This window comes from Hemiscyllium ocellatum, chromosome 18, assembly GCF_020745735.1.
Source record: "Hemiscyllium ocellatum isolate sHemOce1 chromosome 18, sHemOce1.pat.X.cur, whole genome shotgun sequence".
Lineage (NCBI taxonomy): Eukaryota > Metazoa > Chordata > Chondrichthyes > Orectolobiformes > Hemiscylliidae > Hemiscyllium > Hemiscyllium ocellatum.
Window position 1 is genome coordinate 61,171,177 of NC_083418.1, and position 14,209 is coordinate 61,185,385.

Sequence of the window (14,209 nt, forward strand, 5' to 3'; positions counted from 1 at the left end):
AAAACACAAACAATGACATTAAAAAGGAAGACAAGGATTTTGAAGTCAATATGTTGGAGGACTGAAGAACCACTGGAGATCAATGAGGCCAGCAATAAGAGGTTTACAGCAATTACTAAAGATAACAGAGATGTGGGTGTGTTTGAGTATATGTGGCATAAAACTCAATGAGAAAACACAGACATTGATTAAGATCTTCGTGGTCAGGGAATAGGATAGGAATATTAATGAAGATGCTCGAGATGCTCGAAAGGTGTACCTGATGACACATGAGATGTTGAGTTTGAAGCTCAGCTCAGGGCTCAAAAATTCTGTGTAACCTGAAGTAAGGACAAGCACAAGAAAATGCTATCAGTTTTTGGGCTTAGCACGGACAGATTCACTGTGGTTCTTAGGGACATTCAGCAGAGCAATATCCATGAAGTCAAGGCTCAGTTCCATTGGCATGTAAATAGACGGCAATCATGTGCTTGCAATTGATAACACAGCCAGAGAGCACAGGGATGAGAGTAACTGGGATCAAGGAGTAAACCTTGGGCATGCTGGCAGTGCAGGTGCAGAGGAGGAGTGAATAGAGGACATGGGCTGATTATAGAGGGACAGATAAGAATGAGCCATTGCAGAAAGCTGCCGATGAGATCACATTGTGAGTGTTGCGAGAGGAGATTGTTTCAACAACACCGAACAAACTGCAGCAGGGGAACAAGTTGTGCTAACATGATGGCAACACTGGGCACTATTGGTAGCTTTGATCAACACAATATTAGCGATCTGGCTAAGATGGAAACCAGACTGAAGCCTGAAAGGGATTTGATTAGCAATGACACATTGAAGTACTGTGGAGATTGGAAAGATAACATTAGTTCTAGTAGATGAAACTGTTGACATTAGATTTACTATGGAACAGGGTAATGTAACTCATAAAAGGGTGAAGCCAGTCAAACTGAAATGTGAATGATATTAGACAACTGTTGGTGAAGGAGAGACAGTTAAAAAGGAAAGAGGAAAAGCTGGGGTAATTAATTTGGGGGTTTGTGAAAGCAGATAGGAAGAAGCTTCATTTTTGTTTGGGGCTGAAATGTACAAGGCCGGGAAGGATTAGAGTCAGGAGAAAGTGAGGTCTGCAGTTGCTGGAGATCAGAGCTGAAAATGTGTTGCTGGAAAAGCGCAGCAGGTCAGGCAGCATCCAAGGAACAGGAAATTCTACGTTTCGGGCATAAGCCCTTCATCCTGATGAAGGGCTTATGCCCGAAACGTCGAATTTCCTGTTCCTTGGATGCTGCCTGACCTGCTGCGCTTTTCCAGCAAAGGATTAGAGTCAGATAGAAGGGTCAGTGAGGTAGGAGAAAGTACTGAAAGCAAAATAGACGCTTTCCATTTTCTACTTCAAGAGCACATGACTCTACAAATGAGGATGGAGGAGGACAAATCAGTTTATTGCATTTTGTTTTTACCCTTGGCTTCTAGGTGATGATTCTGGATTCCAAAAGGATTTGGTTAAATTAAATGAGAAAATACCAGAACACTCAGCAGTTCTGATAGCATTTGTGGAGCGGGAAACAAAGTTAACACTTCAGGTCTGTGATATTTTATCAAACTGGAAGAAGTTAGAGTGAGAGCAAAAGGTTAGTACAACAGGCATTGAGAGAAAATTAAAGTGCCAAAATTTTATACTGCTGGTGCTTTCAGTAACCTGACTAACCTCACACTGTCAAACTCAGGAAAAGAAAATTCAGGATCCCAGAAGGTTCTTCAATTCATGAGACTTTCCCAAAACCTCATCCCGAGCAATCACTTGTTCCCTCAACTGTCAGCCCAATTCCCTTTAAATATTTCCAACATTATCTGCTTTCACTGCTTCTTTGTATTTTTCATTCCACATTCACCTCTCCAAAAAGTGATTAAATTTAAGCTGCCTCTGTACTTCTCTTGCATCCCGTCTCTAGAATTTGCAACAATCTCAAACATGTTATTGAGTTTCAATTTGTGCATTCCCTTAACAATCTTGAGTTCTTCAATAATATTTCCCCTGAAGCTTTTCTCCTCCAGATTAAACAATACCAGCCTCCACCTCCTCTCAGAGCTCATAAGCCTTAAGCTTAATAGCAGATTGTCTTTTTTGCACTGCCTCCAATGTCTTGATATTTTTCCTGTACTGCCGTAATTAGATGTGCACACTGTTTTCCTGGCTTGGCGATACCACCACCTTGTACAAATCCATTATCATCCTGAACGACGTGTGTCCAAACCTTTGTAAAACATCCCAAGATCTGGCTACCTTTCCATACCACTGCCCTGTTGAACTCAGTGTGATGTTCATTTGTGACCTCACGAACCTCTGCTATCTTGTTCAGGCGATACAATGGGCAATGCACATTTTACATCCAGGCAGTTAGTAAGAAGACATTTAATAGAAAATTACTTTAAAGTGTAGGGCACTACTGTTACACAAGAAAAAGCTTTGGAAAATCTGCATACAGCAAAATCCTACTAACAGCAGAGGAGTAAGTGCAATCGATCCATTTGATGATACGTTTTGAAGGACTGTTGGCCACAACAATGGACTAATTCTCATTCTCCTCTCTGAATGAGTTCATTTATGTCTACCTGAAAGGGACAATAGTGTCTTGCTTTTATGTCTCATCCTAAAGACAATGTAGCACTCTCTCGGTAGATACTGTACATATATACCAGAAAAACCAGTTCCTCTCTGTACCTTTCAACAATTCACTTCATGCTTGAAGAAGGTGGAACAGCATTTGACCCCTGCTGCAGGTTATTCTGAGGAGTCATGGTCTGATGAATTTAGCTGCGCTTAGGCGAGAAGCAACAGCAGTTTGCCAAATGGGAAAAAAAAGCTGTCAAGTTAGATTCCTCCAATGGTTTGGTGGATTATTCAGGATGGGGTTTTGTCATTTCATGTCAGCTATTTTTTAAGATAAAATTACATATGCAATCAAAATGACAGAATCACATATTTACATGAATCCTTCACAGGCACCTCAACAATTTTGTTGCTTAAATAACGGAGTGCTCCAGCTAAAGATATTTGAAACAACTGTAAATCACAGTTTTTAATACCCCCTTCATTAATTCATGTGATGAAGGCAGCATTTATTGCCCAGAGGACAGTTAAGAGTCAACTACATTGCTGTGGGTCTGGAGTCACACATAGGCGAGACCAGGTAAAGATGACAGTTTCCTTCCCTAAAGGACATTAGTGAACCAGATGGGTTTTTTTCCTGAAAATTGATTCATGGTTGTCATTAGACTCTTAATTCAATATATTCATTGAATTCAAATTCCATCTGCCATGGTGAAATTCAAACCACGGTCCCCAGAACATTATCTGGGCATCGGGGTTAACAGTCCAGTGGTAATACATTACACCTCAGGCGTCCAGCTGCCATTTGAGCACTAACTACTTACATAATATGAGAAAAATTAGGTTGTGATGCAAAACTAAAAAGCAAAAGGATTTTTGCTAACTCTGTGTAAATGTCTCTCCCTATCAAAAATCGTTGCATATTTGTCATGGGTTTCCAGTATAATGCAATCCATTCTGCTCTGATCCCCACTCATCTGTTTTCAGTGTCACTGGACTTAACAGGCTGAATTGTAAAATTGTTCGAGTCTCTGGATGGAAAGTAATTTTACATGCAGCTTGTCCATCATCGCCAGAAAATCCCACAAGCCTGCCAGTCTTGGTAAATGATTAACCTTTAAAACTGTCAGTCACAGCATGTCAACCCCTCTATGTGAAAAAAAAAATCCCGAGCAGTTACTCGGCAGCCTTGGGCAGATCAAGCTCACAACTGATTTAAATTCAGCCCATGAACTCGGGTCACTCAACTCTACACCTTTGCAGTGGCAAAAAGAAACAATAGAGAGAAAGGATAAAGAAGATCTTAAAGTAATTGTTTTGCTATTCAATGCTGCGTTAACTAACTTCGCATTACAGGAACAATAAATGAACATGACCCAGTCAGCAAATAATAGCAAGCACCCTGATAAACATCATTAAATGTTAACATGATTACAAACCAATAACTGTCAAACCAAAAGAAAAATAAGTTTTATGAAAATAATGTTTGAGAGGGAAAATTTTTCAGAGCTATGGAGAGCGAGCAGGGATAAGTGTAACTAATTGCCCCAAAAGGCTTCCAAAGCTTTCCATTATCATATTGATCATATATGTCCTATATTCATTTGTGAAATGTGTTGTTTGATAGTGATTTGCCAAATGTTTCTAAGCGAAAGGTTATTCTGAGAATGGGTTCACGTTCTGGTATAAGAATAAATGACTCATGCAGTGGAGACATAAAATTTGTGTTACTACCATTATACCATTATATTTCAAAAAAATATAATTATTGATATAATATTATTGATTTTGTATTTTCTGCTTTACGGTAACACATACATAGCAAAGATTGATGAGGTTTTGCTAACAGCCTATCATATCAGTAATCAAACTTTGAATGCTGGTAGAGTGGCCAAAATGTTCTGTTTTGAGATCAAATGTGGAGATGGGTATAAGAATGCAAGGGATTTCCATCAACAAACTGGTTGAGTTTTCCTGTACAGTGACATACTGCTCAGCTTCTTACATATGTCTGCATTGGTAAAATGGCAGATTTTATGAATAAGATGTTCTGCCGACCCCAAGGACCTTCCAGACTCTGATGTCTGAGCATCATGCTAAAAGGTAGTGGCATAGAACTCCACTATGCAGTTAATGATAGCCTTTTGATTTGAGCTCCAGGTGCATCACTCAGCCTGTGCAGAGACCGGGCAAGGAAGTGACAACACACTTCAGCAATGTCTCCCGAAGACTCTTCTGAGGGCTACCAAGAGAAAAGGAAATTTATTTTCCTGATGTCCAGGATGTGCGAGCTAGGTGGATTAGTGTGGGAAATGTAGGGCTATGGGGATGTCGTGGGTCTGGCTGGGATGCTCTTCAGAGGGTTAGCATGAATTCAGTGGGCCAAATGGCCTGTTTCCATACCATAGGGATTTTATGGATGGTCTGCCAGAGGAAGTGGTAGATGCAGGTTCACTTACAACATTTGCACAAGTACATGAATAGGAAAGGTTTAGAGGGATAAGGGCCAAACCCAGGAAAATGGGACTAGTTTAATTTGGGAAACGTGGTCAGCATGGACGAACTGGGGCAAAGGGTCCGTTTCCATGCTGCATGACACTAACACTGTTTATAAACCTTCCCAACCGATGAAGTCAGCTGGGACTGAGGTGACCGTGAAGGTCAGTGCCAAGGGCAGCTCACAAGAACCTGGTTCCAGTGCTATAAGAGGGTAAATGGTCTGCTGCAATCTGCCAGGATATGTGCCACCGCCTACTCAATGCTTCATGTTCCTGAGAGTGGAGATTGGCATCACAAGCTAACCACTGCAGAGGACTGGCACTCAGGGAGATTGGTCACTAGGTATCTCCATAAATGCCTCACATGCAAACATTGTCTGTCACTTCATTGCAGCTATTAATGTGACACCATTGCCACCATCGTGGTACTGCCTCTCTCTCACCTGCCAGGGTTCACACTTCTAACTGAGCTAGACCAATCAGTAGCTCCAGTATCACCAGGTCACTGATCTTTCATCACAAATATGAGAATGTGCACATTGTAATAGCTTTTTTACCAAAGGTTTGCACAGGAGAAAGACACAACCAAAACACTAGCCTTTTGAGTTAAGCTCCATTTTGAGGCAGCCCTGCTTGTTTACCTCAGTCAGGTTTATTGATGTCAGCCAGCGTGACTAACTTGCTTGGCAGGCTTGTTCACCCAATTAGGCTTCACCCCTAACACTGTCAGTGTTTAGCAATAACAAGCCAGAGTGCAAATGACTGAGTCATCTCTCCTGAGCTGCTCAATATGGAGTGGCTTCACCTTTAATACCGACAGGTTTTGTGTAAAGAAAGAACACGGTTATGAAGAAGTCCAGTAACGGAAGAGTACGTGGTTGAGCTTGGAGGAAGAATTCTCCTCGACTGGTACACCCTCCTTTGTACGATTGAATTTGTGAATATATGTGCTTGTTGTTTTTGGCTAATTTGATCGGAATTCCAGTGGCTGAGAGTATTCATGATCAGCTAACAAAAACAAAAGCCTGAAAGATTCTGCGAACTTCATGGCAAAACATCAACTTTCAGTTGGGAAACTAAAATTTTGCTTCCCATCCAATTAAATTCCCTCATCTGACCTTCCCGAAGCTTTGGCCAGGCATGGAGGATTCCACCCAGTCAGTCTGTCAAAGCGGGGTAACATTTTGAGACCAAGAGAAGATCCAAAACTGAACAGGAAAGAAGATATGTCATTTATAGGCCATTGAAGGTGAGCAGAGTGATTAATGTTTGAATTTAGAGAAAACTAAACCAAGATTCTGATATTTATTCCGTCTCACTGTATAGTTGTGGTTTTACATTCAAAAGACAATAGTCATTTATCCATAAATGTGCAACTTTTGTCCACAACTGCTGACTTCATCCCCTTGTATATTGAATGGTTCCTGTTGGAGTTGTCATTCTGCTAAGGGTAGCTTTATGTTGTCTGTTTCCTAATGGGATTGTGTACAGGTCTGTCCACACGTCAAGAGATGAACAGTAGATACAGGGATAGGGAACCTTTCAGAGTTTAAAGTAAGGAGTGTCACTGACTTCACCCTTTCAGGGTGGCTTTAATTGTTAGCATGATCAAAAGTTATGCGACTTTCCAGTACATCCTTTCCAAGAGGCAGACTCCCACCCATTTTATAAAATAAATGTGAGGGTGCTCTAGTGGCACAATGATAGTATCCTTACCTCTCAAGCAGGAGGCCTGAATTCAAGTCCCTACCTGCTTCAGAGCTATGTCATACCCTGTCTGGACAGGTTGATTAAAAATAACTTTAAAAATAATCATGCAATAGTCTCAACCAAATATTTTCATTGTCCTTTATTAACCCGGAGGTAGAAAGACCCTTAGGAAGCTAAGAATCCTTCCTCCTTCTAATTATTTGAAATCTTTTGTCTGAGATCCCAACATCAAGCCTTCTATGCTGGCTATGCTGTCTAGCAAATCAATAATTCTCTGTACTTTCAACATGTTTTGAGTTTCTTATACTGCTGGAACGGAGATATAAGCAAAGGTCCTTCCACCATCCTTATAAATGTCTGTATATAATAAAAGCATTAATAATTATGTGGATCATTTGCCTGAGAATGTTAAAATGTCCACGAGTTTTGGACTAACTTTAAATCTGTGAATTGTAGAGCATGCAGTACATTTTGAGTAGTTATGGAGTTCCGCAAATTAAGAAGCTAAAGACTTCAAGCAGGGACCTGACCAATGGCCGTCGAAACCAACACTTCCCCTACATTTTCAAATCTTAACATAGCAAAATACAAACACAAGAGTACAAGATGAAAAACAGAAAATACTGAAAATATTCAACTGGTCCTTGTGGAAAGAGAAAGAGGGTTAACATTTCAGGTTGATGATTTTTTTTGTCAAAATAGGAATAAAAAGGGTTTTTTTCCAATCTCCACAATCTTTATAGTGATAATTGGACAAGAGGCAGGAAGCAAAGGGAATTTGAGGCTACAGTGGCTCAGTTGATAATACTCGTTTGAGTTCAGAGGCTTGAGTGCATGGTTCTTATACTGTTGGAAATGCTATCTTTTTAATGAGAACTTAAACATTTATTTCATTTTTTAAAAATTACTCAACAGAAGTTAAAAGAAGTTGCAGACTCAAAATCACACATTTTATGAAGTCACAATCTACTCCAACTATTAACAAACACATCCAGTTAGACCCCATCTACCATCCCCTGAGAGAGAAAAAAGGAAATAACATCACCACAGGAAATGACATCACCAATCCAAAGAAGCCCAAACATGTAAATAGAAAGCAGGAATTATCAGCAGTGCTTCGCCCGGAGGCCCACTGAAGATATTACCTAGTATGGTGACGAAACGTCTGGAAATGAACCTTCCAGATCAGTGAGCAAACCAACATCCACAATCCACTCCAATTTGCAGCCCCGTGTATCAAGATGCTGTGGTGGCAATGATCTTTAACCAAACTCTTGCTTTCTCACCTGTGAAAAAACGACTCCAGAGGGAACTTAAGCTTGAGGAATTAATCTGTGCTTTTCTAATCATCTCTAGCTATTAAATATTCATAAAATTGAATTTTCTGTCTCTGAACAGTGTTCATTGGGCAGCGAATCTTGGGAAAATGACCAACGACTTTAATGTTTATCAAGCACAAAGTCTGCTGATTGATTATTTTCTTCAAGCCAATCTATTAAATTTGAACCAAACAGGAAGTCCTTACACATGTTTCATTATGTCTTAACTAGAACAGTCATGAGCTTATAAAACAGTGAGGAAGGTTAGAAGGACTGAAGAGGTCACTCTGGTTTCTAAGCAGTCTGTTCATACGGAAAGAAAATTTCATTTATGTTTAAGGATCATACTTCACTTTGGAAGTTCATCCATGTTGGTTTCTCAACCGCCGCCCACCAATTACGGTCAATTAATTTGGACGCAGAGGCAATTTTGGAGGGAGGCTGAGAAGGCCAGAGTTCCAGCAGGACAACATCCCATTGAGGGCTTCCCCTCCTGCAATGTTGTCCTGGCAGCTGTGGCCACAGTTTCTTTTGTTGAATGTTCAAATTGTCAGCCTCCACCCTGAATGCTATTCACGACCCTCAGCAGTTCCTGGTTCTGCCAGTGGGCTGCTGAAGTTCCAGCCCTCAGGTTGGTTTGGAAACGACAAGTCTCTGCCCACTGTCCTTTCCAGGATAATAAATGCAAATGTGACAAATGAGGTAGTTGTCTTCGGGAAGATTATGCTGATAGGTGCACTTCTGGCAAGTCCTGTTGGGGGTAATTTATTCTAGATATCAAGGTCCTGAAGCACATGATAAAATCAAGTCTTAAATTTCAGATTTTTAAAATTAATTAATAGTAAAGTAGTAAAGTAGATTCTTGTGTTTTGATCTGGCCAAGAAGATGACCTGCCTATTCCAGAGCTTCCCTACTTTGCTATTCATTGATTTCAAGGCTTCTCAAAACCACCTGCTACTTCTCCAAAGTTTCTCTGACTATACGTTCTAGGTCGCAGCCTCCTTTCTCCATCAAGGAGCCTATTGTTCAACAACTCCCTCACCACCCAGGAGGGACCAGCTGGAGGAAAGTGCTCTCCTGCATCAACTTGCACTTCCTTTAGAACCAACCCCCTCTACGTTCCCATAGACCGTAACCCAAGACATCCCTCAGAGGCTACTGTCTCATCCTCCCACACTCAGTCATTAGAATATTAAATAAAACTTAACAGCCATTTCTTATGATTTCAATTCTATGTCACTGAACAGGTTTCACGTAATAATTCTTTTTAAGTTTTAAAGATAATGCAAAGCATTACAGCACAAAAATTGGCCATTTGGCCCAACTGGTCCATGGCATTCTTAATGCTTACATAATCGTCGTTCATCTCATCCTATCAATCTCACCCTCCCATGTGTTTATCCAGCTTCTCCTTAAACTTACCCATTCTATTTACCCTAACTGCACCCAATGGTAGCAAGTTCCACATTCCCATTACTCTCTCAGTAAAGACAATTCTCCGAAATTCCATTTTGGATTTATTAGTGATTTCCTTATACTTGTGACCTCTAATTCTGATCTCACCAAGAGTGGAAACATCTTCTTTACGTTTTCTGAGCCGAACCTTTTAATAACTTTAAGGATCTCTCTCAGTCTTATCCAGAGAAAAGAGCTTTGGTCTGTTTCATCAGTATAATCTTTCAATCCGCGTCAATTCTAGTCGGTCATTCCAGTGTTTTATATATATTTTCAAGAATGCAGATCAGAACTGATCACAGTACTTAAAGTGTGGTCCAATCAAATTTGTTGTAACTTCTGTTTTTCAATTCCATCCCTTCAGAAATGGACCCCAGTCTTTTGATTGTCTTTCAATACGTCTTTATTAGTCTATGTCGCTATGTTTAGTGATTACAGGTTATACCCCATGAAAGATAATTCCTCATAAAATAACACTCAGTCTTTAGAACTGTCCAAAACTGAGCATTGAAATAAAAATTCACAGGGGAGCAATGAGTATGTTTCAAGCCAGATTGTTATTCTCGCCACAGACGCAGGATCCTGTCAGTTGACTGCCAAGACATTGTTTTAAGTGGGCTTCTGCTATAACAGCACACACTCTGAGCACTTGAGGAGCTGCTGTCACTTCTCTGAAGCAATAAAGCAGATTTGGACTTTTGTTCAGTGCACAAAGGGAATTTATCCAGAATCGTAATCACCAACAGACATTTCCACACTTTATTTAGTTGATTTACTGAAAGCATTCTTTCTCCCACTGTGAAATATATTATAATTGCTGTTCCACTAAATTTCAAGGTGCCATTTGCAATGCCACTGTTTTCTTTGTCTCAGGCACTATTCTGTTTGACAAATAACATTATTTGCTGTTTATGGGCAAAATGTTCCTTTAAAAGAAAATTATTTTGTATGCCAAATAACGTTTGTTCCTATTCATCTTTTAAACTCAGAGCTGACAATCAGAATATTATTTCACTTCTTTTGCATTTCAGCCATTTTATTAAGAGTGTTCAGATTTTATTTTGTTTTGAAAAGGGCAAGTCTATTTTGAATAATGTCCTTTGAAAAGAAGCTCAGGAGTACAAAAGCAAAATACTGCAGATGCTAGAAATCTGAAGCAGAAATGCTGGAAAATGCTCAGCAGTTCTGGCTGTAGCCATGGAGGGAGTTAACAGACTGGATATGATGTGCCCATGCAGGCTGTGTTTTGTACAGAAGGGGTTATGTAAAATAGGGCATGTGCCAGCCCACCAGCTTCCTACAAGCTGCCAAGCTCACCTACATAGTACAGAGATGGAGAGAGGGTTAAAATTGGCAGTCAGCCTATCATACATCAATAAATATTCAGAGTTTGTTAAAGATTCCCAAGCAGTTCCAGAGAATGAATCCTCCTCCTAGTGAGAGGAAGACACAGTTCTGTCTGACATTTGGGGTGGGCTTCTAACTAGCCAGTTGGATTGCCACAGACCTCTCTTCTTCGTTGTTCTCTCTGTCTGGGCTTCATCTCCACCTATCGTTTACTCCTACCCACCTCCCCACCTTTAACAGATACACTGACCTTTTCTCAGCTACAATCAACCCTGAGGAATGGTCACAGGGCCTGAAATGTTAACTCTGCTTTCTCTCCACAGATGCTGCCTGAGTTATCGCATCGATTGCTGTTCCTGCTTCTCTTCTTGAGGATGGGGTGTGACGTGTTGTTTGTACCCTTTCATCCAACCTTTCAGGCCAGTGTCTTTCACCAGACTTATTTTTGTTGAAAGACCGCAGACCTGAAATGTTAACTTCGCTTCTCTCACCAGAGAAGCTGACAGACTTCTAAGCATTTCCAGCAGTTTTTGATTTATTTTTATCATGAAAGGCTGGAAATCCTGACTTTTCACTCAGTTTATAATTGAATTAGTCTCAGTGGTACAATAAGCCTCATCATTAGACGGTTTTGTGCACACTTTCTAATTTTGAGCATTTAAATGGAGAGAATTGAAAATTTGGGCTTCGATTTAGAGATGGAAAGTAAGTGGTAAATGAATTAATATGTGAAAATTGTGAAAGGTTTTGATAAGAGTAAGTAAAGATTAGATTAGATTACTTACAGTGTGGAAACAGGCCCTTCGGCCCAACAAGTCCACACCGACCCGCCGAAGCGCAACCCACCCATACCCCTACACATACCCCTTACCTAACACTACGGGCAATTTAGCTTGGCCAATTCACCTGACCCGCACATCTTTGGACTGTGGGAGGAAACCGGAGCACCCGGAGGAAACCCACGCAGACACGGGGAGAACGTGCAAACTCCACACAGTCAGTCGCCTGAGGTGGGAATTGAACCCAGGTCCCTGGCGCTGTGAGGCAGCAGTGCTAACCACTGTGCCACCGTGCCGCCCTAAAGAAACCTCTTCCACTGTTAAGGTGGGAATCTGAAGACACAGATTTAGGAAAACTGTCAGATGAAACAGAAGGAAGATGAGGAGAATAAATTTCTTCACACAGTGTATTGTTAGATTTGATTTGATTTACTGCTGTCACAATTAACTAAGTAGAGTGAAAAATTTTGTTTTGCAAGCAGTACAGACAGATCAGAACAAATAAAGACATACAGACCATATGGTGCTTAGAGCGAGGTATACGAAGTTACGACTGCACAGGAGGTGCACAAAAGCAAGGTCAACATTAGATTTGAAACTAGAGAGGTTCATCTAGCAAGGTGAAACTGAGGACTGCAGATGCTAGAGATTAGAGTCGAGAGTGTGGTGCTAGAAAAGCACAGCAGGTCAGGCAGCATCCCAGGAGCAGGAGAGTCGACGTCTTGGGCAAAAGCCCTTCATCAGGAATCATTCAACAGTCTAAAAACAGCAGGGAAGAAGCTGTTCTTGAACCTGTTGGTGTGTGTGTTCAAGCTTCTGTATCTTCTACCTGACAGAACATGTTGGAAGAGAGTATTTGTGATTGTGATCCCACTGTCTAAAGGAATAGTGGGATCACAGTCAATAAAATAGCTTTCAAAAGGGAATTGAATAAGTACTTCACAGGGAGGTAAGTGCACCACTATTGGCAAAGAACTAGGCAGGTACAAGAGGACAAATCAGACATTTATTTCAAAGGGTTGGAAAAGGTTAGCCAAATAGCCTCCTCTTGTACTGTATCATTCTGTGAAGTTGTTCCCACTTTTATACAATTCATTTTATACTGTTTCAGAGTCACTTGTCGAATGTGACTTGCTCCAGCTGTCAACACAATAATAAAGATCCTCTTCATTACTAGTTCATCAAGCAACATGGTCCTTATCTTCATGACTGCAAATGTGTTGCTGGTCAAAGCACAGCAGGTTAGGCAGCATCTCAGGAATAGAGAATTCGACGTTTCGAGCATAAGCCCTTCATCAGGAATAAGAGAGAGAGAGCCAAGCCGGCTGAGATAAAAGGTAGGGAGGAGGGACTAGGGGGAGGGGCGATGGAGGTGGGATAGGTGGAAGGAGGTCAAGGTGAGGGTGATAGGCCGGAGTGGGGTGGGGGCGGAGAGGTCAGGAAGAGGATTGCAGGTTAGGAGGGCGGTGCTGAGTTGAGGGAACCGACTGAGACAAGGTGGGGGGAGGGGAAATGAGGAAGCTGGAGAAATCTGAATTCATACCTTGTGGTTGGAGGGTTCCCAGGCGGAAGATGAGGCGCTCCTCCTCCAGCCGTCGTGTAGTTGTGTTCTGCCGGTGGAGGAGTCCAAGGACCTGCATGTCCTCGGTGGAGTGGGAGGGGGAGTTAAAGTGTTGAGCCACGGGGTGATTGGGTTGGTTGGTTCGGGCGGCCCAGAGGTGTTCTCTGAAGCGTTCCGCAAGTAAGCGGCCTGTCTCACCAATATAGAGGAGGCCACATCGGGTGCAGCGGATGCAATAGATGATGTGTGTGGAGGTACAGGTGAACTTGTGGCGGATATGGAAGGATCCCTTGGGGCCTTGGAGGGAAGTGAGTGTGGAGGTGTGGGCGCAAGTTTTACATTTCCTGCGGTTGCAGGGGAAGGTGCCGGGGGTGGAGGTTGGGTTGGTGGGGGGTGTGGATCTGACAAGGGAGTCACGAAGGGAGTGGTCCTTGCGGAACGCTGATAGGGGAGGGGAGGGAAATATATCCTTGGTGGTGGGGTCCGTTTGGAGGTGGCGGAAATGGCGGCGGATAATACGTTGTATGCGCAGGTTGGTGGGGTGGTAGGTGAGAACCAGTGGGGTTCTGTCTTGGTGGCGGTTGGAGGAGCGGGGCTCAAGGGCGGAGGAGCGGGAAGTGGAGGAGATGCGGTGGAGGGCATCGTCGATCACGTCTGGGGGGAATCTGCGGTCCTTGAAGAAGGAGGCCATCTGGGTTGTGCGGTGTTGGAATTGGTCCTCCTGGGAGCAGATGCGGCGGAGACGAAGGAATTGGGAATATGGGATGGCGTTTTTACAGGGGGCAGGGTGGGAGGAGGTGTAGTCCAGGTAGCTGTGGGAGTCAGTCGGTTTATAATAGATGTCTGTGTTGAGTCGGTCGCCCGAGATAGAAATGGAAAGGTCTAGGAAGGGGAGGGAGGAGTCTGAGACAGTCCAGGTGAATTTCAGGTCGGG

At 42.2% G+C, this 14,209-nt stretch overlaps 1 long non-coding RNA gene across 1 annotated transcript in view; it reads left to right on the plus strand.

The window, feature by feature from the left end:
* The first annotated feature begins 12,965 nt into the window (after positions 1-12,965).
* LOC132824254 (uncharacterized) overlaps positions 12,966-14,209 on the plus strand; it is a 427,072-nt gene continuing 425,828 nt past the window's right edge. Inside the window, exon 1 of the long non-coding RNA XR_009645652.1 lies at positions 12,966-13,051. This is a non-coding gene — a long non-coding RNA (uncharacterized LOC132824254). The remainder of the gene's footprint in view (positions 13,052-14,209) is intronic.